Source organism: Eumetopias jubatus, unplaced genomic scaffold (genome assembly GCF_037043125.1).
Source record: "Eumetopias jubatus isolate StellerSeaLion01/CBP00866 unplaced genomic scaffold, mEumJub1_p1.0 scaffold_4, whole genome shotgun sequence".
In the NCBI taxonomy this organism is placed as follows: Eukaryota; Metazoa; Chordata; class Mammalia; order Carnivora; family Otariidae; genus Eumetopias; species Eumetopias jubatus.
In genome coordinates this window covers 46415781-46438573 of record NW_028274810.1, presented here as the reverse complement: position 1 = coordinate 46438573, position 22793 = coordinate 46415781, and the positions used below count along the sequence as shown (strand labels likewise).

General features: G+C 36.6%; 1 non-coding gene across 1 annotated transcript; it reads right to left on the bottom strand.

The window, feature by feature from the left end:
- Window positions 1–21411: 21411 nt before the first annotated feature.
- LOC114208536 (U1 spliceosomal RNA) lies at window positions 21412–21575 on the bottom strand. The gene has a single exon (XR_003609045.1). It is a non-coding gene; the product is annotated as a U1 spliceosomal RNA (small nuclear RNA).
- Window positions 21576–22793: the final 1218 nt, after the last annotated feature.

Genomic DNA, 22793 nt, shown 5'->3' with positions numbered 1-22793 from the left:
GGAGCTTTGCATATAGGAGACTGTATTCATCCTTTCAGTATACATCCTAGATGAGACAGAGAACATGAAAGACAGATTACTCAGCCCAGATCTTAAAACATATCTGAGTGTTCACAAATCATGATTTGCAAGAGATTGCAGAGATTACGTAGACATAATCAACCTGGATTTTATTATTGAATTTGAGTGTGAGGAGGTAGCAGATGCAAGTGGACAATCATCAGAGGCATCACAAACCTCACATGCAAACACTGCACCTATAAATATCTGTCCTAATTTGAAGATGAATAAAGAAGAAAAATGATATCCATGAAGGAAAAAAAAATCACAGCAATGGAAATAAAAAGAACATTATCAGGAAGTCTCAGTGTACGGGTGTATTTCTAGAAACAATATTTTATTTAAAAAGCGAAATTTCATAAAATACCAGTGAATTATCCTGGGGGGTGGGGTGGGAAAGAAGAACTTAGAAAGAATAGCTTCTACAAAAGGGCACAGTTAGATGTGAAGATAGTATTAAAATAAAGGTGTAAAAGAAGATTATAGAAAATAGGAAATCTTTCAAGGCACTCAAAGTGCAATAGCAGGATTTAATGTATATGTATTTTAATGTAATATACATTTTACATATAAGACATAGATCAGGATTAGAGAGAACATCAGGTCACCGATGATCAAGAAACACAACAATCTCTATTAAAATTAAAGGGGAAGAAAAACCAAAACAAGAAACTAAAATTCTAAGAATAGAAGTGATAAATAAGAATAATGAGTATAAATCCAACTAAGAATGATAGATTCATGAGGAAGAAAAAGGAATGACAGAAATAAAATCAATTATATCAAATATAGTGATGAGGAGGAAGAGGTAAAGAAAAAGGATAAAGGTAATGGTAACAGTATTTGTGGGAAGACAAATTCTAAATGCAGGCAAAATTATTTGATAATCAGAAAATTTAGCACTTATACAACTATCTAAAAAAGTTAAGTGAATTCTAATTCTCTAGTACTTGTTATGATTCTTTAAAATATATAAAAATAGTGTGGTTTTATTATTTAAAAATCTGAGAATTATGAGAAAGGAGAACCAGAGCAGGGTTTATCCAATTGTCTATTCCATGTGAATATGAGACAAAACCTATTATTTTGTTTTGTACGTTGGTAAGTAGAGAAATAGGTTGGATTGGACAGATGTGCTTTACTTTTTTCCACCTTTACTGAGGTATAATTGACAAATAAAATTATGAGATATTTGAAGTGAACAGTATGGCAATTTGATATACATACACATTGGACACATTCACTTTAAAAAATTAAAGAAAATCACTAGAAGAATTAAAAACTGATTTTCTATCTACTAAATTACTATGGAATCTGATTCACTTTCAGATTCCCAAGGGAGTCACCAACAAATATATGAAAAGGGTAAAAAAAAAAACAAAAAACTGTATACTTGCTAAAAACTAAGAACGACTGCAAGTATTTTTTTAGATTAAAACAAAGATGAGATTATACTGAAGAACTACAAAGAATTTCTTCTCACTCCTTTATTTAAAAGGAAACAATGTTATGGAGAGTGAAAATGACAAGGACAGAACTCCATATCACAGACAAAATTGGAAAAATGAGGCTAGATCTGGACATAGGCAGATAAAAATGTAAACAGCTGCATGTTTCAGGAATAGGAAACTGCTTTACAGGAATCTGTAAGGGCGCCCGGGTGGCTCAATCAGTTAAGTCTGACTCTTGGTTTGAGCTCAGGTCATGATCTCAGGGTTGAGGCTAGGTCTGGACATAGACAGATAAAAATGTAAACAGCTGCATGTTTCAGGAATAGGAAACTGCTTTACAGGAATCTGTAGGGGCGCCTGGGTGGCTCAATCAGTTAAGTCTGACTCTTGGTTTGAGCTCAGGTCATGATCTCAGGTTGTGGTTGAGCTCAGGTCATGATCTCCCTGCATTGGGCTCTGTGCTCAGCAGGGAGTCTGCTTGAGATTCTCTCTCTCCCTCTGCTTTTGCCCCTCCCCTCTTCTCTCTCTTTCTCCCTCCCTCTCTTAAATAAATAAATAAATCTTAAAAAAAAAAAGGAATCTCTAAAAGGGAACCATCTCCCTGGGAGCAATCAGACATAAACAATGGTTTACCAGTATGTACGATGGATGGTGGAAGCAGTCTGTCCTAGGCCAGAATGTAGAGGAGACAGGTGAAGGGATAAACATTATGTAGATAGATAGATGATAGGTACATACATACAAACATAGATGATAGGTAGATTTGCATATATAACATATATATATATATATCTTATCATATTACTTTATATTTTTGGTAAGTCTAAGTGAACAGCAACAACAAAAGAAAGAATAATAGGAAACTTTGTTACATAATTCTTCTACGAATCTCCCCTACAAGTATATTTATTTGCACATGTAGAGGAAGATTTATGCATGGGATGTAAATGGCAGATCTATACATAGGAGTAAATATCTCGAAACAATCTAGAAACCCATTAATAGGTTATGTAACTAGAAATGATAGTACATCTATATATAATAGTGTAGTCCTTAGGGTAAAAATGAGTTCAATCTAATTATATTAGAATATGTGTGATTAAATGAAAAAATGAAGCAAGGTACAGAATAATGCCAGTGGTATGTTCCTGCATTTCATTAAAGATGATAGTTATGCATATCAATGCATGAGACATGTCTGTATTGAAAATCACCAAACTATTGAAATTATTTACCTTTATGTTGTACAGCTGAGAGTCTGGGATACCAGAAGAGTATTTTCCATTGCACTACTTTTGTAATGGTTGAATTGCATGTGTCACATTTATTTTAAGCTTTTAGAAGAAAACTTCCTTATGCTAAAATTTAGAGTTGGCTACATATGAATATGAAATGACTATGAAAACTGAAAAACTGTACTGATATTTTCAACTAACATGTCTATTATCATGTACTAGTATTATGCAATATTACTTAGGTAGAATTATAAGTAGGCAATTTCAAAATTGGAATAAAGCCAGATTTAAGGCTTGAGATTATTTGTTTTCTACTATAATTAATACCTGTTGTCAAAAATACAATTTTGTCCTTCAGGAGAGAACCCACAGCTTTTATGTATCTAACTCTGGCTCTGCAAAAGCAATTGGTCAAATGAAAGCAATTAGCCAATTGTATGTTGACTGTACAAACAGTTGTGGGCTAGAATAGGAATAGTTGCCAACACACATCAGATGAGATTGGGGACACTGGCCATAAATCTCCAGATATTAGAGAGCCACTGGAACACACTAAATACCAGGAGTCACACACAATATAACATGACCTTGGATGAAGAGAAGGAGAAGAGGACAGATTATATTCAGTGACATGATTTTTACTAAAATAAAAGAGAGTTTTGAATAGTAAGTTCATGTAGAGATTGGCTATATATGCCAGACACAACTTGAGGCAGGCTTGCTTCCTAAAAATTAAGAAATGTTTAGGCATTAGTCCTTTGTGTCTGCTAGAAATTCCTTGCATTTACAAATCAATAGAAGAAATATCAATCCTTTGGTGGCAGACCACAGATTGTCACCCTAAATCCATCAGCTCCTTCCTCCACAGTAATTTTCAGTGGGACATAACGGCCACCCAATTAGTTTAACAATTCCTAGTCTCTCTTGCAACTCGGTATGTCAAATGACTAAGTTCTCACCCACGGAATGAAAAAAAAATTATAAATGTAACTGACACGTAATATGCTTAAAGGGAAGTGGTTTGCCCTGGACTCCCCTTTTCCCTTTCCCAATAGTCTGGAGCACAGACGTGGCATCAGCATAGCTGCACCCCAGCAGATGTAGGAAATTCCCTAGAAGATGGTGGAGCAAAGAAAACAATATAAGAAACCCAGATCTCTGAATTCCTTGTGAAACACAATTTTTAGAATAAGAAACAAATGTCTATTGCATTGCAACCATTATGTTTATGGGTTCTTTTTGCAGCAAATTAGCCATTATCCTACCTAATAAATCTTTATTTTCAATCAAGATATTGAGCTTCTGATGCAGTGACTTGACTAAAGTCACAGGTAGAACTAGCAGCTACCTCTATCTGTTCTGATTACATTCCTCCACACTCCTTCTCAAAATCCTTTTCCTAGGTGTATTTTAACCCAGATATTTTCAAGTCTCTGAATCTTTGGAATAACCACTTGTCTCAGGGTCAATTTCTTTTTTTTTTCCCCCACCCTAGTATTACTCTGCAATAGGGGTTTCTAAGAAAATGTTTAAATTGGCACATTGCCTGAATGGTAGAGATTATTCACAGGGGGAAAAAAAGACTGAAAGCCTTCTGTGGATTCTTGCCTCTGAATCCATACACTCATTATGTTTTGTTTTGTTTTTTGTTTGTTTGTTTTAAGTACTGGGTATGTTCACATCATCAGAGCTTTAAAAGCTAAATTAAAATAATGTGTGAAAATACCTGCTACCTCAGTATCTGACACCTAGGGAGTCTCAAATCTAATTAATTCCTTTCCCCAAACTAATGGCCAAAAGTTCAATCCAAATATTTTATTAAAAAAAGAAAACACAAACTAAAACCCTTATTTCTATTCCATTTCTTAGGGAGGAAAAAAAAAGATGAACTAAATATATAAAACAACAGATCCTAAGAATTAATATTCTTTCCTTAAAATGCAAACAAGTTATAAGTTATGCTTAACAATACCTGACCAGAGTCCAAAAGTGAAACAGTAGCCGTGGATACTGTAGGAATTGATAACCAAGATAACCAAGAATTAACTACAATTGAATCTGAATATTTATTCAAGAGATCCAGTCTTGGATTTACATATTCAAAATGTATCTTCCCGGGCTCCTGGGTGGCTCAGATGGTTAAGCGTCTGCATCTGGCTCAGGTCATGATCCCAGGGTCCTGGAATCGAGTCCTACATCGGGCTCCCTGCTCAGCAGGGAGCCTGCTTCTCCCTCTGCTTCTCTCTCTCTCTCTCTGTCTCTCATGAATAAATAAATAAAATCTTAAAAAAAAAGTATCTTCCCTTAGTAACTTTAACCTATCTCTTACACTTGAATAGTATACATATGTATGTTGACACACACCTAAGTAATACATATCATATGTATGTGGTATCTTTTAATAGTTTATAATTCATAAATAATACTTACAATTATTTACCTAACATGTTGATGATAATACAACTTTGCTTATTAGTGTGAATCCAGGAAGAAAATTAATATGATATGGATACAGTAAATTTCAAAGTTCAAGTTATTATTACCTGTTTTATGGAGAAAGCACATTAGCCAATTCCAAGTTATAGATTAGGAATGAGAAGGAATTCTCCCTGGTTTCACAAAACATTTTTTTTCCCCATCTTTCCCACAAAGCTCTTTTATATTACTACTCTAATAAACTCTTCCAATCTGGAAAAAACTATCCTACCCTTAATATAGAAAACAAGTCTTTTATTTCCTACATGAGTGTGCTTATTAGTTCTCACTACTTAAAATTTCTCATTCCAATCTGTATGGACATCCTTTCAACCTACTTTGTACCTCTACTTCACCATTGAGCCTCTTTGGCTATCTTTCTAGGACTAGTCTTTGCTATATCTTTTACTTTTTTTTTTCCCCACAGATTTATTTATTTTATTTTTTTAATTGTTTTATTTAAATTCAATTAGCCAACATATAGTACATCATTAGTTTCAAATGTAGAGTTCAATAATTCATCCGTTGCCTGTAACACCCAGTGCTCATCACATCACATACATGCCTATCACCCAGTTACCCCATCCCCCCACCCACCTTTCCTCCAGCAACCTTCAGTTTATTTCCTATAGTTAAGAGTCTCTCATGGTTTTTCTCCCTCTCTGATGACTTCCCATTCAGTTTTCCCTCCCCTCCCTCATGATCCTCTGTTCTGTTTGTTATATTCCATGTATGAGTGAAACCATATAATTGTCTGTCTCCAATTGACTTATTTTGCTCAACATAATACCCTCCAGATCCATCCACATCAATGTAAATGGTAAGTAGTCATCCTTTCTGATGGCTGAGTAATATTCCATTGTGTGTATATATATATATATATATATATATATATTACACCACATATATATATATATATATTACACCACATCTTCTTTATCCATTCATCTGTCAATGGACATCTTGGCTCTTTCCACAGTTTGGTTATTCTGGACATTGCTGCTATAAACTTTGGGGTGCAGATGCCCCTTCAGATCAATACATTTGTATCATTGGGGTAAATACCTAGTAGTGCAATTGCCGAGTCATAGGGGTAGCTCTATTTTTAATTTCTTGAGGAACCTCCATACCATTTGCCAGAGTGGCTGTACCAGTTTGCATTCCCACCAACAGTGTAGGAGGGTTCCCCTTTTTCCGCATCCCCGCCATCATCTGTCGTTTCCTGACTTGTTAATTTTGGCCATTCTGACTGGTGCGAGGTGGTACCTCATTGAGGTTTTGATTTGGATTTCCCTGATGCCGAGCGATGTTGAGCACTTTTTCATGTGTCTGTTAGCCTTCTGTATGTCTTCTTTGGAGAAATGTCTGTTCATATCTTCTGCCCATTTCTTAACTGTATTCTTTGTTTTTTGAGTGTTAAGTTTGATAAGTTCTTTATATATTTTGGATACTAGCCCTTTATCTGAAATGTCATTTGCAAATATCTTCTCCCATTCCTTAGGTTGTCTTTTAGTTTTGTTGACTGTTTCCTTTGCCGTGCAAAAGCTTTTTATCCTGATGAAGTCCCGATAGTTCATTTTTACTTTTGTTTCCCTTGCCTTTGGAGACGTATCTAGCAAGAAGTTGCTGTGGCCGAAGTCAAAGAGGTTTCTGCCTGTGTTCTCCTCTAAGATTTTGATGGATTTATTTATTTTAGAGAGAAAGTATGAGTTGGAGGGACCGAGGGAGAGGAAGAGAAAATCAAGTGGACTCTGTGCTGAATGCGGAGCCTGAAACGGGGCTTGATCTCATGACCCGGAGATCATGACATGAGCCGAAACCAAGAGTCAGACACTTAACCAACTGCACCACCCAGGCACCCCTGGTATTTCTTTTCTGAATCCATCATGTGACATTTAAACACAAAAATGGCTTAGATGCATTGAGTGCCAGAGAGTGTGCCAGTCATTCGGTATCACTATGTATGTACTATAGGTATTACTGTGTTTTAGGAAGTATGCTGATGAAGAGATTGAATCAAATAGGCCAATGTCACAAGCCAAGTAAATGGTGGAACCAGAATTTTAGATCAGGTCAGTTCGACTTTATTTTCTAATATAGCACTGCCTTGAGGAAACTGTTTCAGAAGTCCAAATCAGATGAGTGATATTCAGCTTAAAAACTGCAAGTGGGAATTAATTGTGCATTTTCCTATAACTCTGTTATCAATGGCATGAAATACATTGAAATATGTACTTTGACTAAGTTTGGAATAATAGTGAATAGTACTAACAAAGTCTCTACCATTCTGAGATTTTATTCTTATGGGGAGAAATAGACAAGGGGGAAATAAGATTATTTCAAAAAGCAGTACATGTCAGAAAGCTGGAAAATAGTAATATGACAAAGTAATAGAGACCATGGATTCCTCATATTAGACCTGAGAAGCCTCTCTGACACCTAAATGATTAAGAAGATCCAGTCATGAAATTATCTGGAAGAAGAACTTTATAAGAAGAGGGCATAGCAAATGCAAATGCCCTGAGATAAGAGTAAGGTTGGAGAATTTGAGAAACACGCAAAAGGCCTGTGTGCCTGGACAATTCTGTGTAAAAACAGGCTAACATGGCATGAAGTCTGAGAGGAAGGCTAGGCCAGATTATAGAGGCCTTTGCAAGCCCCTTGGATCTTAGCCTAAACTCAACAGGAAGCCAGCCACCAGAAGGCTTTAAGCAGAAGATGATGTGGTAATATGTGTGGTTTTTTTAAAAAAGATTCTGGAAATGAGTCAAGAATGAAGTATGGGATAAAGGGCAAGAGTAACCACAGGTAAATCAGTGAGGAAGTGAATACCATAGTCGAGGTAAGAAATAATGGTAGCTAGGGCCAAAAAGGGGACGGGAAAAGCACATGAATTTGGGACTTAATGGAAGGGGGTATTATCAACAAGACCTCTCAATGGGTTGTATGTGGGGAGTAAAGAATAGAGAAGAAACTCAGAAGGACTCTAAGTCATATAGATTGGAGCCAAAAAAGCTTGAATTTGAATCCAGGCTACGCCATGAATTAGCTCTGATACCTTTATCAAGCAATTTGCCTTCTTTAACTTCATTCTCCTTATCTATAAATGGAGACAATACCCACTTTCAGATATAATAAACGAATTGAGTTAAATAATACTAAAATTGTTAACATAGTGTCAATACATAGTAAACACTCACTAAGGTAGATATTAGTATTAAAACTCTGTTTACTTCAAAATGAAAAGCACTAATTAAATTGCAATTTTTGTTGGAATCATGATTTTCTCAAATCAGTTCCATTGTCTCAATTCTGTCAAAAATAAACAAAAACAACATAAAAAATTTTTTTTCTTACCAGAAATACAATACCATCTATCAAATACTCAGTGATCACTTAGTGCATACAAGAACTGTAGAAGGCACAAGAAAATTAAAAATAAGCAAAAAATAGTCCCTGATTTCAGAGATCTCAAAGGCTAGCAGGGGAAACATGCAGGTAAAAGTAACTGTACCATGAGTTAAATGCAGCAATGTAGATGTACACACACTATTGTGGTAGCATAGATTTCTGAAGAGGAATGTTAGAGAAAGAAATAGAGAAGAGCTTTCCTCAGTCATCCCGTAGAAAAGAGGAGTAAAAAGGGGAGGAAGGACATTCTAAATTGAAGAAACAGCATCAGCAAAGGGAGTATGGATGGAAAATGCTGGGTGTGTTTCCTGGGCAGAGAGTGGTCCCCGGCACCAGTGCAGAAGGTAGATAAGAGAGAGCAGAGCAGTCAGAGATGAGATAGTAAGTCAGGTGCCCTGCTCCATCCATGTCAAAGATAGGCTGCAGCAATATTCATCCAGGGCTTTGAAGGCCATGCTCAGGAGTTAGGAATTATTCTCACTGACCACGCGGAGCCAGAATTATCAGAATGTTTTAAGCATGATCAAATTTATGTTTTTAAAATATTGCCCTTTTGGCTTTTGAAGTTTAAATCAGAGTTAAGAGCTGCTAGAGAAGTAAAATTAGTTCAGAGACCGTGGGGGTCTCCCTGCCCCCCTTTTTTGATGGAGGTAAAAATGGCACACACTTGGTAATTATGAAAATTATTAAGCATATAGAGTTTTTGTTATGCTTCCACCCCCCTCATAACCAGTCATGGGGTAAGTCAAGGTCAAAAAAACAGGTCAGAGACATAAAACCAAACCCACAGCTCCCGATTCTCAGTTCAGTACTTTATGCAGTTAAATAATGTGAAAATGTGCCTGGATGCTGCCTGATAGAGGGAAGGTTCCATTTTTATATGTAAAAACTACCTTTATAAGCACAAAATAAATTAGAAGAACTGTGCCACTTTAATCAATCTGTATTGCTAGAACTAGGCTCTATAACTAGTAAAAGACTTCTACTTCCTGAGACTTCCTCATGCCATGCAGTTTAGTCATGCCTCCTTGAGCACATAGAGGCATGAATAAACTTTAAAAGAGAAAGAGGAATATGCCTTCACTGCTTTTGTAAACACAGCAGCTGATGTGTTTGCCCTGAAGGGAGAAATCTGCCACTTTGTAAATTAAGCCTGAGTGAATTGCAGGGCTTCTAGACAGATACTCAGGAAATGGGAAGGCAAAGTTTTAAAACAAAATCATTACCCTCCTTCCAGAGCACAAGATATAGGGTAACCGGCTGTTCAGGAAGAAGGTCTAAAAGGTTCAAGCAGTATGGTATGTGCCCTTTATGATCACCTGAATCTATGGAAGTAGCTTCTTACAGAGACCTATTTTAAAATGAAGAATCATAAGTAAATTAATTAAAGTGACTTCTCCAAGATCAAACAGTTACCAAGTTGAAGTCCTGTAATTACAGCTCTGACCTCATGATGGCACACAAAGGGGATTTTTTTTTTACCAGGCCACTCCACATGCAGTGAAAGCAGGGGCAGGTGATTGAATATGGTTTCATCCTGTCTTCTGTGTGTCCCAAGAAGTTTGTCTTTCCTGTGAATTTCCCTCCTTGCTTCCTGCTATTGAGAAATGTATTCCGTGTAATGACAAACTAAATTTCCTATTAATTCCATCCATTCATTCAGCAAATATCTATTAAGCATCTATGAGCTAAGTGCCGTGACAAAATCTCCAAGAAGTTCAAAATTGAGAGACAAAGTAGGAAAGAAAGATACCGAACATGTAATCACCAGAGAGGGTGGAAAGTATTTTAATTATTTTTTTAAAGAGCAGGTGAATCACAGATAAAATGGAATGACTAAAACTTCTTTCCCTTTAAATCGCTGAAAATATACTGCTTCAGGTTTTGTTAAGCCCTTAAGAAATATCAGGTGCTAGACACTGACATATTCAGAACCACTTCCTAATCTTGACAGTGAAATGAAATATAAACTACATGATGAAAAATGGGAGTTCCCCCAAAACACTGGCCAGTCTGCCAAAATTTGAAATTCTCATAATTTGAATCATTAAAGTTATTAGACAACAAAAGCAGCAACATTATTATTTAAGGAGGCTCCATGCCCAGCATGGTGCTCAAACTCACAACCCTGAGATCAAGAGTCACATGCTTGACCAGCTAAGCCAGCCAGGCACCCCAAAAGCAGCAACATTGTTTTTAAAAAAGTGAATCCTAGTTAAAACCATATTAATTCACTAAGAGGATTCATTCATTTAGATTAACCTGTTGATAGACCAGATCCTTAGACATTGATAATGGAAAAGGTGACCTCCCTGAGCTTTTGGATTGTCAGTAGATTCATCTAAAACACTCTCCCCTGGTGTCTTTAAAAGGCGCTCTAAAGAAGCATGACAAAGGATCTTCAAATGAATAGTTTCTAGAGATAATGCCCTCTCAGGAGATAGAAAAAAAAGCAATCATTTCCCTCAAACTATACAAAGACAAAAGGCCAATAAAAGAAACTTACTTAAATTTAAAAATCCACTTGCCTCCTAAAAACAGGGTAATTAAATGTCATTTCAAATTTTAAACAAAGAATTTTCTCTGGCCTGCTATCACACAAACTGGAAGTTATGAATAAGCCACTACTTACCTGTGGAAGAGACTTTAGCACAGTCTTTCAAGTTGTTTTCAGTACTTTCTATTTCTGACTTTTTCCCTTTAGAATAAAATCAACAAAGAACATTTTATCAGCAAAAAAGAAAGGTATTTGTGTTTAATGCAATATACTAAATAATATATTTAGATTTATGAACTATATTTCAAATGAATTAAAAAGGATCATTATAATGCTTTTTCTGAAAATCCTGTTGAATGTTTCTGTTATTTTGTATATGCTACGCTTTTCAAAGCTTGCCATACTTTAAAATCTCTCCCTTTAGAGTTGAATTTAAAAAGTAGGTGATTTATACTTCATTTAAATTAATCTGTGGCTACTGATATTAAAAGTAGTGTGGTCATGACCTCTTCTCCAGTTTTGGGAAGAAGGTTGTTCAAGGCTTCTGATGAGTGTGTCCCTGCTGAACAGAGACTGAGGCTCCCCTGAGTGATGAAACCCACCGCAATCTACAGGGCCTGCACCTGGTGACTGGACATCATACATAGACTAACAGACACAAATCAACTAGCACTGTCTGAGATTTAAAAAAAAAAAAAAGGCCAAGGTCAAGGTTGTTACCTTTTTGATGTTTCTAACTCATTCTGATGAGCTCTCTTTGATGCTGCATTTCCATGACCCAGTTCACGCCTGTCTTGTCTGATGGACCCATTAGCTTAATTACTGACCATCTGCCTTAGAATGTGCAGACCTTACTGTTGTCAAATACATTTCACAAAGTTTGGCTCATAAGTCATCTGCATCAGAATCACCTGAGATCCTTATTAAAAATGCAGATTACTACAGACCTACAGTCTGAAGATGGAGCTGAGACATCTTTATTTTAAACCAGTATCTCAAGTGATACTTTCCAAGCTAAAGCTGGAGAACGAGTGACTTATAACATGAGAAATTCTTATTCTAGAACTTGGTATCATGCCTCTAGTCACAAAATGGGGCCAATACTTTAATGGCCTTTCAGCTTATTGATGAGTTTTTCTATTTTCCTTTTTTTGTTACTTAAAAAACTATTTATTTGAGAGAGAGGTAGAGAGAGAGAGAGAGAGCGGGGAGAGGGGCAGAGGAAGAGAGAGAGAATCTTAAGCAGGCTCCACGCTCAGAGCAGAGCCCTACGTGGGGCTCAATCTTAGGATCCTGAAACCATGACTTGAGCCGATATCAAGAGTTGGACGCTTAACCAACTGAGCCACCCAGGCATCCCTCTATTTTCCTTTTTAAGATGCAGAAATGACATAACTCTGAAAAGCTCTGGCTTTAAAATGAGGCAAACCTAAGTTCAACTTGTCTCAGTCTTCTCACCTATGGAAGAGAAAATTCAGGAGTAGCTCATGTGGTTGGTTATTGTCTGTCTAGTCTAGAATGTAAACTCCATGAAAGAAGGGTCCTCTGTTGTCTACAGCGTTCTGTATTCTCAGCAATTTGGACAACAGCACATAGTAATTGCTCAAAAATATGTTGATTATGAGTTTGTTATAGAAGTTACCTTGATGAAAGGTATATATAAAACTGTAATGGCACCCGCAAAGTAAACTAAGCTGTTCTTGTTGTTATTTTTGCTACTATTATGACTTTAAAATACGAGAATGTTAAAAATAAGAGAAAATAGTAATAACAGACGTGTGGACTATGGTTTTCTTAGGAAGAAACAGAAAGTAATATTAACTTTTCTTCAATAATGTATATATCAATTCAGCAAGGTAGAAAGGTGATTCTGATTCAGAGAAAAAAACTTGTCCTGTAGAAGAAATTATGCAATCAAACTTCAACTTTTCTTAGAGTTATGAGTGCTTAGAAAAGCATACATGGACTTGAGAAATGCTTTTTTTTTTTAAGAATTGCTTAAGTTTAGATTTAGAACTCCGCTGAATGAAAATCAGAATGATACCAATTAACATTTTGTTAATAATTTGGTATATCTTTAAAGAGGGAGAAAGGTATTTATATCTTTCCAGATAAGTGAACTTGAATTATGAAAATAATCATATACCTGTACTGCTAGCAATTCTCAAATGGATCCTACTGGTGGTCCTGAAAAACAATAATAACGTTTCACCCAAAGTTACCTTGAGGCCCACTTAATCTACTGGCACTTGTTACCAGCAATTCACTTATGCACCTCTGATTTGTCTCTGTCCAAATATCACCCAATCAGAGAAGCCATTTCTGTCTTCCTTATATGAAATAGTAACTCATCTCTCATTTTTTTTACTGCTTATCTTTCTTTATTTTTCTTCATGGCATTGATCACCATTCAGCATACTATTCTCTTCTATTCCTGTTTTGTCTGTGTCCTCACCCAACATAATATAAGCAGAAGATCTCAGTCAGTGGACCACTTAGACCACAGACTGTTTGTCCAGAGTTAGGCAAGGTTGTCAAAAAGGCAAAATTTGGGCCAAGACAGTGTTGGACATTGAACAGTCAGTACTAGTCTTGGGCAGTGATAGACTTAGTGATGCCATCTCCAGCAGGCGGCTAATAGGCACTGAAAGTCACATGAAAATAATCTATTTGAATATCAGAGGCTAAGTTAGCATTTCCTAAAGCAGATTCTATGAAATGGTTTGGGGAAAAAACAGACAAAACACAGGTAAATTGGGAAAATAAAATAAGGAAATATTTCTCCAAATCATACCTTGTCTTTGAGGTTCAGATACCAAAAACTATGAGAAACCTTGGAACAAAAAAATCTCCTTACTTGAATACTCTGTGTTTCTCACACTTTTTTCATCAAGGAGTATTTCTTCTTCCCCATGTCACATGCATTAACAATGAGTTTTAAATAAGTGATCAAAGAATTAAGAATGCAACAGGTTTAGCCATTTGGGGAGGGAAGTAAACCTCTAAGAGAATGCCAATGAAAACTCCTTTGGCTCCCACAAACTCAAGTTAGGTAGATATGACTTCATCCTGAGATGTTCATTTCCCTCATAGAATTCATTAGATAGTTCATCTTGCTCGGTCTGAGTTTGGGGTCTAGATGGGGGTAGCTAATACCAAATAACAATCCCATATGCATTATTTATTTATTTCCATGTGATTCAGTGAAATACTAAGGTCACAACATTCAAACTGAACCCAAATGTATAGTGGGGTCCCTGAAGTAGTGCCGTTTATTTCATTGATATGTAAAACAGATCATTTTGATTCATGTTTAATCTAAAACCTGAGTGCAACCTGGGAAATCAAATAACATTTTTTTCCAGTAAGTATCTGTTCAAAGGGCATTTTGGAAAATACCAAATTTAAATGACCTCTCTTTTGCTCGGTCCTGAAACTGAGAAAAGGGAATTTTAGTATTCGAGGAGAAACCTGAGCCTGGGCCAGTAAATCTCTGCTGTGTCCTTTCCCAGGTCCTTACCATCAACCTTGATGGGTCTTTGAAGTCAGAGTAGGGATGGAAATGGTGCCGTGTTGGAAGCAGTGGCAACATGAACTCCAGATGTGCTGACAGGTGGCCTCCAGGAAGGCTTCACTATAAGGGCAATTAATATGGATGTGACCTTCATCCTGAAATGAGCCAAAGAGACTTTCTGATATTTTCCATGTGTCAGGTCTGAGACTATTTCACAGCAGTCAGGATCAGATAGAACAAGCCTATTAAGACTCCCTGGATTCAAATTTGCAGAGGGTGTTTAGAGGAAAGAACATTTATCATGGAGGGTCCAAACTATTTTAAGTTTTTTGCCCTCAATAAATGACAAAACTGTATCTTAGAAGCCTCTATTCCCACCCTAGTTCACGCCATACACACACACACACACACACACACACACACACACACACACACACACCTCTACAAATCTACAGATACACACACACAGATATACATTTTACACTCTCATAGTATAATCAGTAAAATACATAAATGGAATATAAATTCCATTTGGAGTTATATAACACACTGCATCATTCTTTACATCATGGAGTTCACATAGAATATATTTATCCACTTCTTATGTGACAAATCCTACTCATATTTTAAATTTTAACTCACCCCCTCTAAAAATCTTTCCTTACTTTACTTCAGAATGAGTTAAATGGTATTTTCTCTGGGTTTCCAAAGCATCTTGAAACATCTGTCTCTTGGAAACCTTATTGTATTACATTGAAATATGATTAAGCATCTTATGATCTGAAGATTTCTCAAAGGGCAAGAACGTAGTCTTATATTTTCAGAACCAAACACAGTGTCTGACACACACTATATTATCAATACTGCTTGTAGAATTTATCCATATCTGAGCCTGTGTACACAGTTAAATAGCAATTTATCCAGACAAGTTGGTTGAATGCCTAAGAGAAGACAAGCACATGAAAATGTAATGGGTTAATATACTAAGTAATTCTGTGTGTATGAGAGACATTTCTTAAACCCACATTTGACTGATATGTTTAAATAGAGGTAATCATCTGATTAAGTATGTTTAAATGAAATAAGCAGGGGCACCTGGGTGGCTCAGTCGTTGAGCATCTCCCTTCGGCTCAGGTCATAATCCCAGGGTCCTGGGATTGAGCCCAGCATCTTCCTCCCTGCTCAGCAGGGATTCTGCTTCTCCCTCTCCCTCTGCCATTCCTCCCTGCTTGTGCGCTCTATCTCTCTGTCAAATAAAATCTTTAAAAAAAAAACAAAAGGAACTAGATCTTGTCTTTTCAGTATTCCCTACTGGGGCGCCTGGGTGGCTCAGTCGTTAAGCGTCTGCCTTTGGCTCAGGTCATGATCCCAGGGTCCTGGGATCGAGCCCCACATGGAGCTCCTTGCCCCGCAGGAAGCCTGCTTCTCCCTCTCCCTCTCGCCCTGCTTGTGTTCCTTCTCTGGCTGTGTCTCTCTGTCAAATAAATCAATAAAATCTTTAAAAGTAAATAAAAAAATAAATACAATAAACATAGTTTATAATTGTGGTGCTAAATTCCCCTCAAAATTTTATTTCATGGTAGAGGGTCTAAAATTTTTTAATCTAATAATTTAATTTTAGTTTGAATTAGGTATTGTTTAGTCAAGCAAGGACAATAGGATAAAAAAATGATTTTTCCCATTGTCTTGAACAGAATATCTCAATCAAGGATGCTTGCTCTTACTGAATAAATATGATATATACAAATTGTTTGTATTTGGCTTGCAACCATCTTTCAGCATTATGTATTCCTCATATCTTTGAATACCTACTTTCTCTGGTTTTCCCAGTAGGCATAATCACAAGCAAAGAAGTGCACTCCTTTTGAGAAGTGAGATCATGGGATCACGGCAGCTGTCATTTAGATTATGAGTTGCTAACAAAGTACTTTTATTTCCCATATGGTCACAACTTAAACACCTATTTGGCTCTAGACCCCACAGGGACTGACTGAACTGTCACAAGGTTAAAAATGTGTACATACATAGCTGAGATTATTTTCAACTACTTATACTATTTTAGGCTTGTCTGATATTTTCTGAGAGCATACTATCTAATACCCCATCTGGAGTTTCTAACCATCATCTGAAATATTTACTTTCAGAAACTTAGTATAATGGGTAAACTTTACCAACTTCATATCTACTTCATCTTCCAAATTATTAATAAATATAGCACATAAACCGTCTTAACCTCTAATCCAATGTTGTTAAATAGTTTGAGGCTGATTCTATTTTCCAAAGTTGTTTCAACTGCCCCTCATGCTGGTGTTAAATATTTCTCTAAGTGCAGTCTCATTTTAAGTCCATTGTTCATCACTCCTTATAAGAAGATGACTCATCCACCTCCCCAAGGAAATAGCACTCCACTGTGGAAACAAATTTATCCTTTCATAATCATAGTGAAAACTGCTTTCATCAACTACTCAATGTCATGCATCACAAAACTAAGTGAAGGCTTCCATTCTCCTTTCTAGGCACCAAACAAGGTATTCAGAGCAGTGAGTTGTTTATGAGAACAGGAAAATTGTTCCCCATACTATCTTTCCAATTTGTTGCCGAAGCAGGTAATTCTTCAATAATTAAGCTCATCCCTTATTATTCTCAATGTGAAATGATTTTGCACCCTACTGTTATTTGATTTATAACCTTTGCCTTTCAACCATAGTAAGAATTAACCACATTTTATGAGTTTCTCCTCTCTGTTTTGAGAGAAAAGCACGTGTATGAACGCGCGCGCGTGCGCGCACACACACACACAATAGCAAAGGACAAGCTTCAACAAAGGTACATCATATATAATCAGGAATGATGCCACTTTTCTCAAGATGGTAACTGCAAGGTTAAAATTTAAACCATTGGGAGCGCCTGGGCGGCTCAGTTGGTTGGGCGACTGCCTTCGGCTCAGGTCATGATCCTAGGGTCCTGGGATCGAGTCCCACATGGGGCTCCCTGCTCAGCTGGGGGTCTGCTTCTCCCTCTGAACCTCTTTCCTCTCGTGCTCTCTATCTCTCATTCTCTCTTTCAAATAAATAAATAAAATCTTTAAAAAAAATAAAATAAATATTAAATCATTGGATGATTTAAAAAAAATCATCTTTGTCATTTCCTTTGTTTTTTAGAACAATTTGCTTAAAAAAGAATATGGCAAAAAGTCGAAAGACCTAAGTTTGAATACTCTATCTTTTTCATTGGCTATGTGACTTTTAGAAAGCCCAGCTAACTCCTAAATTTCATTTCTTTATCTGTAATGTGGATGATGATGACTGACCTGTTTACCTTGGCAGGTCATTATATGACTCAAATCAGATAATATATGAAGGAACTTTATAAGATGTAGAGCAGAATAAAAAGTGATGCAATATTATCAGTCTTCCCAGAAAATTAATAATGTTGAAGAAAATTAAAAATTAAGGCAATATCATGATTTTTTAACATAAGCTTGTGAGACCGTATTTTTTTAAATTTTCCTGAATGTTGGGGCGCCTAGGTGGCTCAGTCTTTAAGCATCTGCCTTCAGCTCAGGTCATGATCCCAGAGTCCTGGGATCGAGCCCCACATCGGGCCCCCAGCTCAGCGGGAAGCCTGCTTCTCCCTCTCCCACTCCCCCTGCTTGTGTTCCCTCTCTCTCTCTGTCAAATAAATACATTTAAAAAAAATCTTAAAAATTTTGTCCTGAAGGTTAAAAGATAATATTAAAAACCAAGCCTAGCACACTTAAGCTGGAGTATTGTTTAAGAGATATGGTTATAGCAAAACTGTACTTCTCTTTAATAGAAATAAACATCAAGTAATAAAAAATGAGAAAGGCACAGGCAAGTAATTTTCCCACAAAATAAAATCAAATTATTCTTCCCAATAAGACTATGTATAATGGTGGTCATCCACTAGGCGGGGTAAGAGAGCCAAAGAATAAAGTAGAAATTTGAATGGAGTCCTTAAAAATGTAATCTAGAACGATGTGTCTTTATGTCTTTGCCTTCAAAGCAGTTAGAGAAATAGAGCACTCAGTTACAAGTAATATCAATAAACTTTGCTTAAAGAGAAACAGTCCAATGCCTTCATTGAGCAGTTGAATAAATCGTTTCAAAAAGAATTGCTGCAAAAGAGAGGGAGAGAGATAAAATGGATTGCTGTGAACTGGGTTACTAGAAGCTGACTATGGTTGAAAGGAAGAATTGATACATTTAAGAAAAACAAAGCCTATTGAAGGACATCTTGGATAGTCAGGCCATGGCGATAATTCTGTTAATCTCTTGTTCATTTCTTTCCCTTTCTCTAATTTGCTAAGAATATAGGTAACAAAAGAACTGAGATTGAGTTATATCCCCACTAGTAAACTAGGTTTGCAACCTTAGACAGGACCATGAAGTGGGACACTGTTACTTGATCTATAAAATGGGAAGTCAAAGTAGGGATTGGGATTCTTCCAAATTTTAGTTATATTTTGTAAAAATCCTTTTTCTTTGAAGTGCTCTTCATGTATGCACTAAAGCTAATTTTTATTGCTTTGCTTCTTTTAGGATAAGAATTGAGACTTACTGCTTTCACTCTTAGCCACCAATGACTAATATTGGTATGCTCCACTCTGTGTCCTTCATGGCTCCTCACAGTTACTCTTCCCTCCTCTGTTTTTGAGCATCCATTTCTGTTTTAAGAGGTTTCCTTGATGTTTTAAGGTTCTGAAAAGTTCACCAGTCTAGAAATCTTTGAAGAGAGGAGTGACTAGAGATTCTGGAAAGCTAGGATAGTTGTGTCCAATAATTATCTCCATGATTGTTTAAGAGGTATGGTTATAGCAAAACTGTACTACTCTTTTATGAAAATAATGGTTTGGATATTTGAACGCTCATGGTCGACAGACATAACTGGGGGTTGGGAAAGGAAGGAGGACATCCTCCAATGATCTTCTCAAATAGGCAACACCTTGACTCCTAGGCCAGATATTTCTGAAATTCTTGATCCATAATGAAAACACATTGACAACAGTGTCCTAGAGAAATGAGTCCTACCATGATCTTAGTAGTAACTTTGGTTCTAAGAGAAGATATGATAGCTGTAAGGAACAGATGCTCCACCTTCCACCATATTATCCATCCATAACAGGCAAAAATGCTGGCATGATATGTGGCCAAAATGAAAAGTAAATAAGACATAGGCACTTACCGTTATAGCTATAATGCACTGTGTGCCTAAAATATAATAGGGTATTTCCTTCATTACTGATAATACTATTGTACAAAGGGACAAACTGTCTCTGAAGGGCTTAGTAACCTCCCAAAGTCATGCAACTAGAAAGAAATAAAGTCAAAGATTTAATGCCAGATTTATCTGAGCACAGGCATTAGATGTCCAGGATTTTTTCAGGTGCCATCAAGGATAAAAGAAGCAGTGGTAGCTAACAGAACTGAGTACTTGCTACTTTCCAGGCACTGGTCTAAGAATTTTGCATATCGCACCTCATTTATTCTTCACAATAAGATTTTTAGATAGATATTATTATAATTCAATATTTAAATTTAAAAAATGGACATAGAATTTAATTAACTTGCTCACTGTTGACCATCTAATAAGTGGCAAAAACTCTTTTTTTTTTTTTTTTAATTTTGACCTCAAAGCGAATGTTCTTAGCCACTACTCTTAATATACAATGTTTGAACTCTAAAAGACTATATTCTATTTGGAACCAGAATTCCATACTCATACACTCAATGCATTCATTCAATGTATCTTTATTAAGTACTGACTATATGATACACTCTATTAGAAACTGGGGATCCAAATAAAAGTAAACCAATGTGTCTGCCTTTGGGAACTGATAACAGTACCAGTAGCCAAAACCAAACCTGATCACAGAAGGCCATCTATACTTACATGATCACATATGATAAAAATCACAAATCCTAGCCTGGGTAGAAATAGAACAGAAATAGAATACTAAAAGCAAGATGAAAATGATGGTAGTATTTATTTCAGATATGCGTAGAGTCATGCTATATGTTGAATTACTTAAACTAAACCCTCAACAAACATCCTGTACTGGGCCTTTTTTAGATACTCAGGAAACTGCTAGTAAAGGGAAAAGAGAGAAAAATTCCCTATCTTAATGGAGCTCAAATATGATAAAGCCCCAATTGTCTTTACTGTATTACCTTTATTATATTACCTTTATCAGTAGAAGTACTATTAGTCTAATTAATATATAAATAGAAGACATTTGCTATTGATTTTGTATATTTCCTGGTATATATGGAAAGACAAAGGAATATGTGATTTTATAAACAAATATCATTCACTCTTCAGATCTACTGATTGAAAAAATAGTTAACATTAAATACTGACGATCATTATATCTCCTGTTTAGTTTGAATATCATTTTCCTCTAGCAGAGAGTGAAATAATACCTTACTTCTACCTTTTTTTTTTTTTCTTTTTTTGTGTCCAGGAAACCTCCACCAATTTCGGAAACCCAGATCGGTGGGCAAAGAATGGTCAACAGAATTAACCAGCAGCATATAGCCCTCGTGGCTGGTTGCCCCCTCCCCCAAGAAAATCGAAAAGACCTCCCAAGCACCCTAAAAGCAAGTGTCCTGAAAAACGTAACTGTTCAAGGCGGGAGAAAACAAAACAAGCTCAGCAAACCCAAGTTTGTCTGAAGCCGTGTGAACGCTCTACTGTACCCCGTCGCGGTTACAGCCAAAACTCTGCCTTTCCATAAACTGCAATAACCAGGGGAAAGCGCGAACGCAGTCCCCCACTACCACAAATTATGCAGTCGAGTTTCCCACATTTGGGGAAATCGCAGGGGTCAGCACATCCGGAGTGCAATGGATAAGCCTCGCCCTGGGAAAACCACCTTCATGATCATGGTATCTCCCCTGCCAGGTACCTTACTTCTACTTTTAAACCCCTTTGTTGAGCTGTTGAGTTCCATCCCAGCAGTGTGCGTGCATATAGGACTGCATGCCAGTCAAGCACGTTCTCTCACTACCTGGCAGTCTTCCACCCCCACCCGATGCCACAGCTGTCCTAAATCAGTTAATATTAAGTAAAAACAGGATACTACACCTCTACTTTAAATCCACACCATCTTATATTTTATCCTAAAATATTCCTTTTCTCTTGGTATCTCTGAAATTTTCTTTTAACCAAATGTATTGTGCTTTTGACTTCATGGCAAATAGGCAAATTAAACATGAAGAAATAAAAGCACTGCCCAATCTGGCTTAAGTGCAGAAGTCCATTTAATTCTACTGCTCTTCCCAAGTAGTTCCCAGGGTCCACACTGAATGGATATAATTTTGCAGCTACTAATTTTCTTAGGGGTTCAAAAGAAGTCATGAGAAAATATGTATGTGGCCAAAAAAGAGCTTTTTAATGCATTTTGCAATTTATGCAAATCCATACCTACTATAGCTTGCCATTTAGGAAATTACCTTAAACCATTTTCCATTCACCCACCATTAACCTAGCTTGACGGATGTCCACTAACTTCTCTACAGTTAAGGCACTATAAAATCTCCATTTATCCCACCAGCTCGGTTTTATTTCACTCAAAAGCCTCCTGCCACCCCCAATGGTTGTTAGCCACCATGCAGAGCCTTCCCATTTTTGTTTTAGTGAAAACCTTTCAAACTAATACTCAAAAGCATTTACCTCAGAACCCCCTCCTCCATGGCTCAATGTATTGCTGAAAACAAAGCTCAAAGATATTTTCTTTTTATCTTTTTTAAAAAAATAATACAATGGTACTTAACAGATTGCTCCGTTTGGGAAAAGATTGATACGAATCATTTCTGCTGTACAAGCATCCCTCAGTAATGCACATGCCGTTACCTGTTGGTATTTTTCTCTAGCTGCTTGAGTGTACCTGTCAACTTTGAAAGAGGCAATAGCTGATTTTCAATGCAAGCTCATCTGCAAGCCGAAGCTCAAAAAGAAACTCTCAAATAGAGCTTTTACATAATGCCTTGTTCCTACGGAAACCATTTTTGTTTTGTTTGGAGAAGAACTGACCCGTTTCTATCTTATGAAAGAGTGTGTGTGCATTTGTGTGTTTTAGTTTGCTTTTTGATCCTCAGACTATAATTATAAACCCTGATTCATTCATG